The 14230-nt window shown below is 31.4% G+C and overlaps 1 long non-coding RNA gene across 1 annotated transcript; it reads left to right on the top strand.

The window, feature by feature from the left end:
- The first annotated feature begins 3012 nt into the window (after nt 1-3012).
- Nucleotides 3013-8892, top strand: LOC140442656 (uncharacterized). The gene is made up of 3 exons (XR_011951100.1): nt 3013-3099; nt 7771-7869; nt 8862-8892. It is a non-coding gene; the product is annotated as an uncharacterized lncRNA (long non-coding RNA).
- Nucleotides 8893-14230: the final 5338 nt, after the last annotated feature.

Below are 14230 nucleotides of genomic sequence, written 5' to 3'. Positions count from 1 at the left end.
GTACAGTTATTAATAATAATTATTTAATAATATCCTAAAAAGATATGAACAAAATTAAACCATTATACTTTTGAACAGATACTTTCAAATCATCTCCAACAAATTACAGGTGGCGAAGACTCGAAGACAATAGAAGTGTCCTAAAGCCCTAAAGGTAAGTTGTGATATTCGTTTAAAACACATAGAACGTTTAAAATAGCTAATTTAATCTCGATCTGATGATATAACCATAGAATTTAAAGAAACCGATTTCTAAGGGCAAAAGGCTGATTATTGTACATGCTGGAAGAGAGACTGGGTTTGTACCTAACGCTGTGTTAATTTTTAAATCAGGTGCATGCTTAAAATTAAAATCAATTTTAATAACAATAACAGTACTGTAAGCCATAATTACTATTAAAGTTTCATAATAAATAAAATTCTGTTAACGAGGCAAAGGTCGTTCGGCAAAAAGTTTTTGGTAAAGCAACATTTAGTAAAAATAATAATAATGGACAATGATTCTTTTAATTCGCCGAAAAATCCTCTAAATTAACTTTTACGATAATTTTATGGCATTTATGATTTTAGGATCCAAGAGTGGCGATTATGATGACGATATGAACCACCTTAATTTTATAAAGTGGGTCAGAAGTCAGCTCTTACCTAACTTACCCAAAAATTCGGTCCTGGTATATAGTTGATAGTGCAACCTATCATAATGTGCTAATAGAATAAATGTGACGTCTGCTAGCCGTAGGGATATTATGGTAAAGTAGTTATAGGAAAAAGTATTCCTTTTCAACAAACACTAACCAAAGCGGGGTTATATAAAATAATACAAGCCCATAAACCACGTTTTCCACTTGTTTATGTATTAGATCATGAGCTTTAACAACATGGACATAAAGTTCTTCGCTCTCCTCCCTATCATCCGGAGTTAGACCCTATCGAAAAAATATGGGCTTTGGTAAAAGGTACAGTGGCTACATATAATACAACGTTTAATATAAAGAATGTTGAAAATATAGCAGAAACAAAATTTTCAGACAAGAAAACATTTTTTAGGATGAGGACAGGGATTCAAATTCACGAACAGAGATCTTAGAATCATGCGAGGAATTATAATTAAAGCATTCTTGTTTAGATAAATAAATATATTATTGAATTAGTTAAAATAAACTATTTACTTATTTTTTTTTGTAAAGTTGAAACCCTTTCTTCTTGGTAATGTTAATAAGTTGTAAGTATTGAGAATTTTTTATTTATTAAACTGCTCCTAATATTTTACTCTGACTACTGACTATAAACTGACTATAAACTTCGTAGCGATTAAAAACCATGAAAATAAAAATTAACAAATTCATTTTTTATATTAATTGAATATTCTTATGAAAAATTATTTTAAATCTACCTGCTTCTTGTTTAATCTACTTGTTGCGCTCTAGTACATATTTTCATATTTTTCTCAATAAACATTGTAAAAAAATATTTGGCATATTATATTTTGCCTACTTATTAACAACATAATGAGATCGTTTTAGCATGATTCATAGTCCTATATTTTTTAATAGATAAATATGAGAATATTTTTTTCAAAATTCAAAACTCAAATCTTCTTTATTGTCCCTTACCAATTTTTACTGCCAGACCCCTCAATTAGTGACTGGAGATAATAATTGATTGGATCTACCGTCGCATGCGATGGGCAAAATCACTAGTGGAATTATATTTATATTAAAATATCATTTAATAGTAAATTTAATTATTACATAAACTAAGTAAAATGTTTAAAAATAACAAGTTATATTAAAAAACATATTATGCTTTCTGTATTTTTAAATTTTAAATAATATATTTAAAATTAAATAAAGTACCTAATTTTATTATTCATTTATTTTTTCTATTTTAAACAAATTAAATACTTACTATGTTTGCTTCTAACGCCACGTGTTAACGTATTAGCAAAGCATACATTATTTACTTATGATTATGACTACTTTTTGCCGACCATTAGGTTATTACAACAAATAATGATAAAGATGACGCAAACTATATGTTCCAAAAATTAGCAAAATAATTTTAATATGATGTGGATACAACGATTGGTTTTAAATAAATAAATATAGTATACAATAAAATAAACAAAAAAAAATTGAGAAAAAATATCAAATATTTTATAGGCAAGCAAAAAAAGAAACTTATTTGATAAAACATAGACAATCAGAACATATTGGCGATGTATATGATTTCATTCAACTGTTTAAAAATTACAGATGCGTAGCAAATTATTTTAAAAACTAATTAAAGCTTTTTTAAGTGGATACGCCTCTGCACTGTCCAAAGAAGGCACGACTTTGAAGCAGATTTACTGAAATAAAGAAGTAAATTGAACATGACTCAACTAATATCACTTAATAAGCGTTATTATTCTAATTAGAAAAAGGTAGAATGTTTCGTAGCGACAACAAAGAAAATTAATTAAGTGCAAAAACTACACAAAAAAATTAATTATTTGTGTCTGCGCTACCTCCATTTGTCAGTAATTATAGCGTTAAATTTTTTAGCAGTAATGGTACCATCTCTTTGCCTCTGGCGATAACCATCCGAGATTCGTAAGTTTAAGAAGAAAGGCAAACCCAAAAGATTAATTATTTTACAAAAAAAATTATACAGCATTTTATAGTGCTTTTATTACAATTACATACTTTGATTTAAATTGTATCAAATATTAATTTTCAATATTAATATAGTACTAAAGTACGTCCACTCTATCTTTTCCCATTCATGAAATTATTCACGAATTACTTTTTATACTAGGTCTCTTTTTTACTCACAGAAACTTGCAAAATTAAGCCGCTTGTCCATAGAAATCACAGTAAGTTAAACAAAGATCAACAATCTTTGATACCTTGTTTACTGTAAATTTTGACGTTTATAATTTTCATTGACAGTGGCATTAAATAACTTATTTGTCGTGTTTATTGATTTATTTGAATTTGTTTTGGTTTTTCAAATTATTTAACTTGTAGTCTTTGGGTATGTTATTTGAATTATATATTTTGAAGCAAATTATTGCTAGAACGACTAACTATTGCTGTGTTAATTTGATTACTTCCGGTAAGTATTTATTTTTAAGCTAATTAAAAAAATAATATTTTCTAATCTACAAATAGTTCCGTCGAACAGAAACTTATTTGTATATTTTCGAGATTACTTATTATTATATTTAAGATATTCCTGGAAAAACGCAAAATTCTTAAGTGCAACAACTTATGCTAAATTTGGAGGGACTTTGAATTGAGTAGGAGCCTCTCAATACTTTGCGTAAGACAGACTGGGCAGGGGATGTCCTCAACCCCGACACGGCGCGTCCCAATGGCTGATAGGGAATGTTCCTGCAGATATGCAGGGCAGGTACGAATAAGGCTTAGCCAAATCAGTACCCGCGGATCAACTGAGGGCATGGCATTAGGCAGCAGTGATACCATTACTGAATCAAGGCTGTTAGAACGACATCTAGCAGGTTTGACGACAGACACCCACAGGCGGCAATCCCATAATGATTAAACTGGCTGTGATACTGCGGTGCAGAAAGCAATGGGAAAGTACTGCACTAAATCTCCCAAGAAAAGCTCCATGAGAAATACAAATCATACTACGGCCCCGAGTCTCCGGCATCCCTTTAATGGGACAGGGGTGCTAAGAATCTCGGGAGGGAAAAATAAAAATAAAAATAGATCATTAATAAAACATATTGCTACGTGGAATGTTAGAACTTTATATCAATCAGGAAAGCTAAAAAATGTACAACTCGAAATGAAACGTCTGGGCCTGCAAGTCCTTGGAATTAGCGAAGCTAGATGGACCGGATCGGGAACTGTAAAAAGTGGAGGTTATATTACTTATTACTCCGGAAAAACGGATGACGTTCATGAAAATGGTGTTGCTATAATTCTTGAGGAACGACTTGAAAATCTGGTTGACAAATTTGTTCCTCTTTTAGAGCGAATAATGATGATAACTATTAAAAGTAAGATTAATATAAACTTAATACAAGTATACGCTCCTACAAGTAACAGTACAGACAACGAAATTAATGAATTTTATTATGTATTAAAGCAAGCACTAAATAACACAAAAAAACACGAAATTTGTGTAATAATGGAAGACTTCAACGCTAAAGTAGGAGAAGACATAACTCCCGGAGTTACTGGAGGATTCGGTCTTGGGGAAAGAAACGAAAGAGGTGATAGTTTGGTAGAGTTCTGTCAAGAGGAAAACTTTGTTATCACCAACACATGTTTTAAACAATCAAAAAGACATCTCTATACATGGATATCACCGAGAGATGGCCATGGTAGTGTAATGCGTAACCAAATAGATTATATCATGATTAACAATAGATTTCGAAACTCATGTAAATGTACTAAGACATATCCAAGTGCCGACGTAGCCACCGATCACAATTTACTGGCATCTAGAATCAACCTAAAATTAAAGACAATCAAAAAGCCTTCCATTACAAAGAAATACGATAGACAAAAACTAAAAGAAGAAGAATTTAAACATCACTTTGAACAGACAATGAACGAAAAAATTAGAGACAACATCACACAAGTATACAATGTACCAACAGTCGAAGAAAGATGGGATAACATAAAGAATGGTATCATCGATACTGCAACGCAAAGCGGAACTGTCACCCATTATAAAAAGCAAGCATGGATGACAGATGAAATAATTGAAATGATGGACAAAAGAAGACAGCTTAAAAATAGAAATAACTCAGAGTATAAACGAAAGCATAATCTGATTCGAAGAAAAATCAGGGAAGCCAAAGAGTTATGGATGCAAGCAAAATGTGAGGAACTAGAAGAATTGCAACGAAAATATGACGAATTTAACACACATAAGAAAATTAAGAAGTTACAGTACACAAAAGAAATACACCCATAACATTAACGAATAATGAAGGTCATGCACTATCCCTAGAAGACGAAGTAATGGAGGAATGGGAAAACTGCATTAAAGCATTATTTAAGGATGATCGAGGATCACTACCTAACTTAAGTGCAAATACAGGACCATCAATCTTAAAAGTTGAAGTGGAAAAAGCCATACACCAAGCCAAAAACAACAAAGCCAGTGGACCAGATCAAATATACAGCGAATGGCTAAAATTACTCTCAAATGACAATATAAAAGAACTCACTGTACTTTTCAATTAAATATATGATACCAGTGAAATTCCAGCGGACTGGTTAAAATCGATCTTTATTCCTCTACCTAAGAAACCAAACGTTAAGAAATGTAGCGACTGTAGACTTATTAGTTTAATGAGCCATGCCGTTAAAATACTGTTGCATATTCTTCTAAATCGAATTAACAACAAGTGCGAAGAAATAATTAGTCAAGAGCAGTTCGGGTTCCGGAGATGCCTTGGAACTAGAGAAGCACTATTTTCTATGCAAACACTCCTTCAACGATGTTGGGAGGTAAGAAAACCCATATATATGTGCTCCATTGATTTTGAAAAGGCATTTGATCGCGTTCAACATACCAGACTAATTACCGCCTTGCAGAGCATCCAACTAGATGAGAAAGACATCAAACTTATTGCCAAACTTTACTGGAACCAAACAGCCATTATTAATACCAACAACAGAGAATCAAAGCCAATCAGTATTGAACGAGGCGTAAGACAAGGCTGTATACTATCTCCCACCCTCTTTAACGTGTATTCTGAGAATCTATTTAGGGAAGCTTTAAAAGATCAAAAAGGAATTATCATAGGAGGAGAAATAATTAACAATATACGGTACGCCGACGATACTGTGATTCTGGCTGAAAACAGCGACGATCTGCAGGAGCTAATCAATAGAGTTGACATGGAATGCACAAATTGGGGACTGTCGATAAATATCGATAAAACTAAATACATGGTGACCAGTAAAGTGGATATCGGCGCAACCCAACTGATATTAAACCAACAACCGCTGCAGAGAGTTCAGAGATTCAAATACCTTGGATGTTGGATTACTAAAAATCTAGATCCATCCTTCGAAATTCGATGTAGAATTGAACAGGCAAGAAACTCATTTCAAAAATTCAAGCCTCTATTATCCAATAACTCATTAAATTTGGAAATCCGTGAAAAGTTTACAAGATGTTACGTGTGGTCTGTACTTTTGTATGTATGTGAAACTTGGACTTTAAACGCCGATATCATGAATAAAATCGAGGCGTTTTCATTGTTTTTATTGTGGGTAACAACTCTTTTACTTTTTGCATCCTTAATAAAACATCCTGGTTTGTAACGTAGTCGGTATAAGATATTTTGTCTGTCAGAGTCCACGAGTCAACTCCGTACAACAGTATAGGAAAGATATAACATCGTAGTAATCTGATTTTTATCGTTACTGATAAATCATGGCATTTGAGTAGCTTAGCCATTTTTTAAAATGCAGATATTGCTTTCTCTATCCTATATTTCATTTCTAAGGAATGGTCCCAATTTTCATTTGCGTTCGTACCAAGGTAGGTGTATGTTTTTACTGTTTCTATTGGTTGACCATTCACATTGATTCATTCAATTTGCTGTTCCTTCTTAGAGGTCATCATATATTTTGTTTTCTTCTGTCAGCGAATACCACCGTGTCATCCGCATAACATCAGTTATATGTTATAAAAACATGATATAGATATAAATAGATTTTTGCAGATTTTTAAATTTTAAAAGTAACGAGAAAGATTATGAAGATCGTCGTTATAAAATTCGTCACTTACTAAATATCAAAAGTGTACAAAAATAGTAATACCATGTAAAGGGTTATTTTAAGATAAAAGCATGGTACCTTTATAAGCAGTGTCTATCCAATAGATACAAATACGGAACACTTAAGTTTAAGATTAAAGTTCTCACATTAACGTTTATACAGGGTAACAAAAGCCAGGTCGGTATCAATCGACCTTCTTGAAGGACTTGGATGAAAACTTTTTGTTGTGGTACTCTTCGATCAAATAGAAAATATTTGCTCACGAATTTTGTAAAGCATAAGCAAAAGCGTCTCGAAGTTTCAAGTATTGAACATAAAAACAGGCTAAGACATTATAAGTAGTCCATAAAATGCCTTTTCAATTTCTCGTAATGCTTGCCAATTTTCGATCTTATAGTAATCGATAGTGGGAAACAAAAGAACAACTATCTATAAAAGAAAAACGAAAGTGACGTGAATGCTCATAATAACATAAATATGATGTCTATAAAATTTTCCATTTCTTATGTAAGATTCATATTTATTTTCTTAACAGTTAGTCATCTTGAAGTTTCTTTCATATTAAAAGTTATTGCATTTACTACGTATTTCGTAAACATTGTCCGCTCTTTATATTTTATTGAATAAAATTGAAAGTTTTGCAGGCATGTTATTTTGTAACATTTTTAAATTCTTTGGTATATATTGAAATCACGCCGTATGTATTGAAACACCGAAGAATATGTTCAATGCTTTTTGCGTCGACGAGTTGATAATAAATACATTTTAGAGTTTGTTTATATATCACAGATGTATATTTCCTCGGTATTACCTTTGATCGTTAAGCCGCTTAATATTGCGCCTGAAATAAACATCCACTTAGATCGCTAAGAAGGTCTTGCGGTGAAGATAATTACATCACTCTCGCTAAGGCCGCTGTCAGAGGCAGTTGGGTTCAGGTTAGTCCAAATTTTTCGTCAAATTGTCTTTTCGTTTTTTCGTCTTAAGTTATGGAAATTTTGTTTGTCCCTAGTAGTCATCCCAGGCTTTTTCGCAGTTTGGAGATGAATTTGTTCGTGTGGCAGAGAGTGTAAGTCCAGTTTCCACCCCCAGAAATTTTAGTGAAATCCAGGTAACTTTTGTGTTTGATTTTTAAAAGAAAAATAAACATTTTCTAATAATAATTGCTTTCATAAAAATTTAAGAAATTGTAATAATTAAAATTGTAGATGTTTGAGTGTAGTGGCCTAGCCTGCTGTCATATTAATTTTTTTCTCAGTTTTAAAATTAAATATTGATAGTGACAGCTAACTTTTTTGTTTACATTTGGTAAATACCTAATCATAATAGAGATTTTGGTTTTGTTTCTTAAAGAAGGTTAACCTCTATGCATAGTTTCACTTAAAAAGATTTTTTTTCATTTGTTATAATTTATTTCTGGTACAAATTGTCACCCAAGTTTTGTAGTATCTGCAACTTTAAGAGTTTGTAAACTGATAAAACATATTAAGTGTCTTTTTCTGTTATTTTGTATTTATTTTTGTAACTTGTAACGTTATAAACGTCACATCTTTTTTAATTAATATTTAAATAATTATTTTATTTTAATTTCTTTATTAATTTATTAATTTCTTTATCTCCAATTTAGTTTTTACTATTTTTTTTATTTAAAAAGTAGTTGGCGCCCTCTGTTTTTCTTTTCTTCCTGTCTTTTTTGTTTCTCTCTTTCTGTCCCGTAGAATAAATATTTGCCCTCTCTCTTTCTGTCCGGTAGACTAAATATTCTGTTCTGTGTTGACATAAAAGCTAATTCTATGATATAGGAACATCCTATAACATCTGTGCTAACTTCATTCAGTCCCCCTACTTTCTATCAGTTAACTTTTCTAATGTAGTGGGAATATAATTTTTTGGCTCTATTTGAAATTTATGAAAGAATGCAAACATTATTATAAGATTCATTTTGTGGTCTACAAAATTCTCTTTCTCTCCTCTCTTATTTCTCATTTATAGTTTATTTTATCTTTGCCATTCGCTATTTGTTTAATTGCAATTTTGTAAAATGACAAGAAAGTTAAACCCCTTTTGATGTGTCTCTAATACCAGTTGTTGTTGTATTTTTAGTTTATTGACAACATTCAAATGTTATTGGCGGCTTTATTGACAACATTCAGAAATTAGTGGCAAATTTATTGACTATATTAAGAATTTATTGATAAATTTAATAGACAATATTCAAGAATTTATTAACCACTTAATCACGAGGCTACTCGATACCATAAGTATCATCCTCACTAATTATGGTCAAGCTTTGGCAGGGTTGATTATTGTTTATTTTTTTTTTTAATAAATATGTTTGGTTAAAATTTGTTTTATTTGCTATCAGCTAAGAGCTCAGGTTCAATCCCTAGTTTAAGACAAGACGAACTCACACTTAAGATACTGCGCTAGGCAAGGCATAGACAAGAAACTCCCATGGTTGATTGAGATATTATTTTTATAATAGTACTTTAATATTTACTTTTGTTACTGTTTGTGGTAAGACAAAAATAACTATTTAATTTTTTCCCTAAACCATTTTGTTTAGTTCTTATAACTAACTCTCTAAACATCTTTTGTATTTTTAGGAAGGAAGAACCTTTTCTTTCATACAGCAGGAAGATTCTTCAAAGCGGTTCTTCAAATAGCTTTGAGAACCTTCTTGTGTTTTTGTTTGTCCAGGAGACTAATGTAAGTACCCCTTTTGTTTCATTTTTGTAGTTACCCCATTTCAGCCTCCTTGTCATTCACTTATCCACGACCCAGTTCTCCAAATAAACCCTGAGTGTCCATTCGCAACGTTTCGGCATGTTTTGCTTGCCTATCTCCACCCTAATAATTTCTGTCCCCAACTTTCAACCCCCTAAAGTAATACCCTATGTGGTAGGCAAAATAATCGTTACAATTTACAAGGGTATTAGTTTATTAATTATAACATATAACGGTGTAGTGCGAGGATAAGCTTCTATTAAATAACGACGTTTAAAAAATTTTGAGGTGTATTCGTGAAAATTAAATAAAACTTTCTAGTATAAAGTGATTAGATAATATCGCACCTACAATATTGGTGAATATTATAAATGAACAGTAATAATAAACAATTAAAAGTGTATGTAAACAAACCCAACATAGAGATCCATAAAATAAGTGTAAAAATAACACGTTTATGACCGGTGGACTGCCAATAGTTTATCCGTATAGACGGACTGACCCACCAATAAGTGAAAACACTTTTGCTTCTACACACGAAGCGACTCAACGGTGGGTCGCGAGTCATATTTTATAAAAAGTTTAATTGAGAAAAAAATTTTAAATATACAAATATCTCATCTAAAAATATAAATTTGTAGATTTATATGTCAATATTGTTACTGCTAATACCGTTTTTCAATATAAGATTAAAAACAATCACAAAAATACAATGCATAGCTTTTGGTAGTTTTATTACATTTCTCAGATTACATTAAAAATAAAAGTTAATTGAAATACTATTAAGACAATCTAGGCATCGATGAGGTTTGTTGTTACAAGAATCATAGAAGATGATTCACAACTTTTTTGTTTTCCGATCAGCTTAGACTTTTCCTTTACTTTGACTAACTTTTTTTCGATATTTCCTTCGATTGCTTCTGACACATCCGGAAGCTTTAGTAATTTTGTGCTTTTTTCTCGAAAGTGTATTGGCTGTTACCTATTAAATAAGTGAAAAAAATCGGTTGCCTGTAAAGTCGGTTTTACGGGCGAAGATTTTACGTGACAACGTCTTTTTCTCGGTAGAATATTTATTGATATAAATATTATTAAATTGCACAATAGTTGTTTGCAGTTAAAACGCGCTGTTTCTTCTCAATCGACTGAATTACGATTGATTGCAGAGTGATTTAAACTAATAATTTACTTAACACTATCAACATTTGTCAATAGTATGACATAACCTATAAACTCAGTTTCTCAACTTTTGTGTCAATCTAACAATTAATCAATCAATCATAGTTTACGATAATGAAATATTAGTGTACAATTATTTACCTTTATTGTTGTAGTTGTTGTAAATGACGAATCTAAGCACTCCACATTTTCACTACAGACACAGCTGACGATACTTTAACCACACGTGTGAACTTGTATTATGATGCTTTCTCGGTTTTCCAACGCCAAGAACGCTCGAGAAAGACAGAGACACAAGCACGCACCGATTCAACGCGCCTAATTCTCTAGTGCTGCGCGCGCAGCGGACCGATCATGTTTGAGTGGGAGAGAGACGCAAGGCATTCGCCGGTCCGGCGGGCCTCTCTCTCGTTCGGTGACTCATCGTAACAGACGTGAGCGGGCGTTACACTTTTTCATGAGTGACTCCGAGCCACAACCTAATTTAAGACGTTGTCACGTCAAAAGTAAATTCAAAGTAAATAGGGAATAAAATTAAGACAAGTAAAAGGATTCAGCAAATTGAGGGTACTACCCAGGGATTGTGCACAAACCTGTTTTGGTAACCCACTTAGGCTGAAGGCCTAAGTATCCAAGATATATATGTATATATTATAAAAAATTGAAATTCAAATTACTAATAGATCAAAAAAAAAAAAGGAAAACAAATGTCCTTAGTAGCAATCTTCTGTCTAATGTCCAGGTAGTGGATGGGCTCCAAGATCAGCTACTGTCTATGTTCTTGTAACTGCTTTTAAGGTCTGGCAGACCAACCAGAAATTAAAACTAAAATTCTTCCCCAAATCCAAGTTTCTTCCCCAAATTAAAAAAAAATCTTCCTCAAATCAAAAATTAAATGATAATTCTAGTTCTGGAGGTTGGAGCCGGCGGGCTACAAGAGAACAAAAAAGAAACTTTTTATTCTATGTTCTTGTACTTCATATAGTTTTTGTTCTAGTAACAAAAACTAGAATATATTTGTCATTAAGTGACCTTGGCTCAAATATCTAATGTTACTACACTGGAATATATTATATATGTGTATAAAAAAAATGAGAATGATTGTTGGATATTTTTAATGAGAAAGTTTAAATGATTTAGGACTCGTAAATTTACATGTTAATTGTGGTAACTCACCAGAATCTTTTGGAAGTTTTATTTTTCATAAAATAAAATACCTTCGACTTCACATAAACTAAATAACTTCTTGTAACTTCTTGTAACTAAAAACTCATTCCATTCCCAAAAAAAAAATAACAAAATAACTTAACTCTCTTCCTTCATAAGATTCTGCCCGCGGCAATTAAACTCCACAACCTCTCTTTAGGAAGTTCTGTTCCAAAATGGCCAGAATTATCTTTAAGAAAGTTAGGTTTCTTCCTCTCCAATGACAAGGGAATCGATTATATTATCAATCGATATATCGATGTTCGAAAGTCATAAAATTAAATATAAGAGATAGTATTGTGGGTTGCATATTCCAACGGCGGCAAATTAGTAGGTAATGTAGGGATTCGGTTTGCTAATGTTAAAAATGTTAGATTTTAACGATCGTATCGTTACATGGCGAACTCCCTTTTTCGACTATCATTGATTAATGCATTTATAACTCTTAGTACTCCCATACAACCTCTTCGAAACTGTGTGCATCTATTTTCAGTTCTGTCATTTGGGTCTTCTTTTTCTTGCTAACGTTCATGTATTTTGTTTTATTTCCATTTATTTTCAGTCCCCTCAGTTTGGCTTCGTTTTCTATCTCTTGGAACGTTTTCTTTAATGCCATTTTATAATGGCATTAAAGAAAACGTTCTATTAATGCTACTATGGTTATATCGTCCGCATAAACTATTATTTGTTGTTTTTTTCTTATGTACCTAGTGATAGAATAAATAGTACCGTTGAAAGAGCATCTTCTTGTCTTACTCCATTTTTTATCTTTATTATTTCTGTTCTTTCTCTTCGGTTCGATTTAAATAATTTCTTTGTCTTTCGCCTTTGATCTTTGTATTTTTCTCGTTCTTCTTGATCTAATAAATTTTTTAATTACGAATTCTTCTTTTCTTTTCAAAACTATTTTAAGATAAATTTCTAATACAACAAATTGTAAGTATGTAATTACTATGTTAATTTGATTATTACTTACTAAACTTTTAATTAAATTCATTGGTAATAATAAGTTTTAAAGAATATTTTCTTTCTAACAGTTCATTGCTAAATATTGCTATTGAGATAATTAACAACACCTATCAATTTGCATTAATTATAATAAAATCTTTATTAATTATATAATTTTGTACGCTTGACTTGTTCTTGGGAATTCACGATCAAGGTAGATTAAATATTAATTAAATATTTTAATTGCTATTACGTAAACAAGAAGATGACGTAGTATTTTATGATATATATTATAAATAAATTTAAAAGTAGCGATGCAAAATTGAATTCCCATTTTTATTTCTCTAATGGTCATATTGGAATGATATGAATATGAAAAGGTTCATAAGCATATGAACTATCCACACTTTAGAAATACAGAAATGGCGAGTAAAACAACAAAAACAAACCGGGTGTGTTTACACTATATAAAGTGCCATAAAATTTGTCTACCACAAAAGGTTTTAGTTTTCCATATGTCTATAAAGCAAATGTCCGATATTCAAACTCAAACCTCTTGCTAATGTGTTTTTAACTATAATAATATATCATCTTAAACTGTATAAATGTATGTGTCTCGTCCCGGATACAATGGCGTTATATTCCATCTATACATATAATATTCATGTACTTTTCGGTATACAAACTTTTAATCGTTGATACCACCTTATTCATATATCTATTCATATATACAAACAATGTTAATTATTAATTTATTAATAGATAATTTGTCCCGCATACAGCGTGCGTTATATATTTATTAATAAAGCTGCAAAACAGTTTAGCAACGATAACTTTATACATCACTGATCTAAGAATGATGGATGGTAGCGAAATTACAGACAGGCAAAACATGGTATTCGAAAGTTATATCAACAAAATGATTATCAAAGATACATGCAACATTCTACAAATCAACGTGATGAGCGCGGAAGCCCCACATGATTTAATACAGACAATACTAGTTTCAGAAATGAACAAATATAAATAGCAGAATTGGGTGACTACAAGACAAAAACAAGGATTTAGCAGTACACATAAGAAATAAAAATACATGCGTTACTAAAACAATATAAAAGAAAGGACGTGTAAGTTTATAACTAAAATATTATAGTGCAATGGAGGAATCACCCAAACTGTAAGATGAAGAAATATAAAGAAAGATTTCAGAATACAATAGACACCGCAATAAACTATAGGCGATATATAATTGCAGAAGATATAAACGTAAGTCCGTTAGAACATGACATCTGGGGAACACCCACAAATTAAGTAAAGCCTATTCGTAAAAACAATAAAGACAAAAATGTCTTATAATTTGAAACTAAAACAAATTAAGTTAGAAAATACACCAATACACCAGATTTCGAAAT

Source organism: Diabrotica undecimpunctata, chromosome 6 (genome assembly GCF_040954645.1).
Source record: "Diabrotica undecimpunctata isolate CICGRU chromosome 6, icDiaUnde3, whole genome shotgun sequence".
Classification (NCBI taxonomy): Eukaryota; Metazoa; Arthropoda; class Insecta; order Coleoptera; family Chrysomelidae; genus Diabrotica; species Diabrotica undecimpunctata.
Note: the sequence above shows the minus strand (reverse complement) of the source record. Positions and strands in the feature narration are given on the sequence as shown.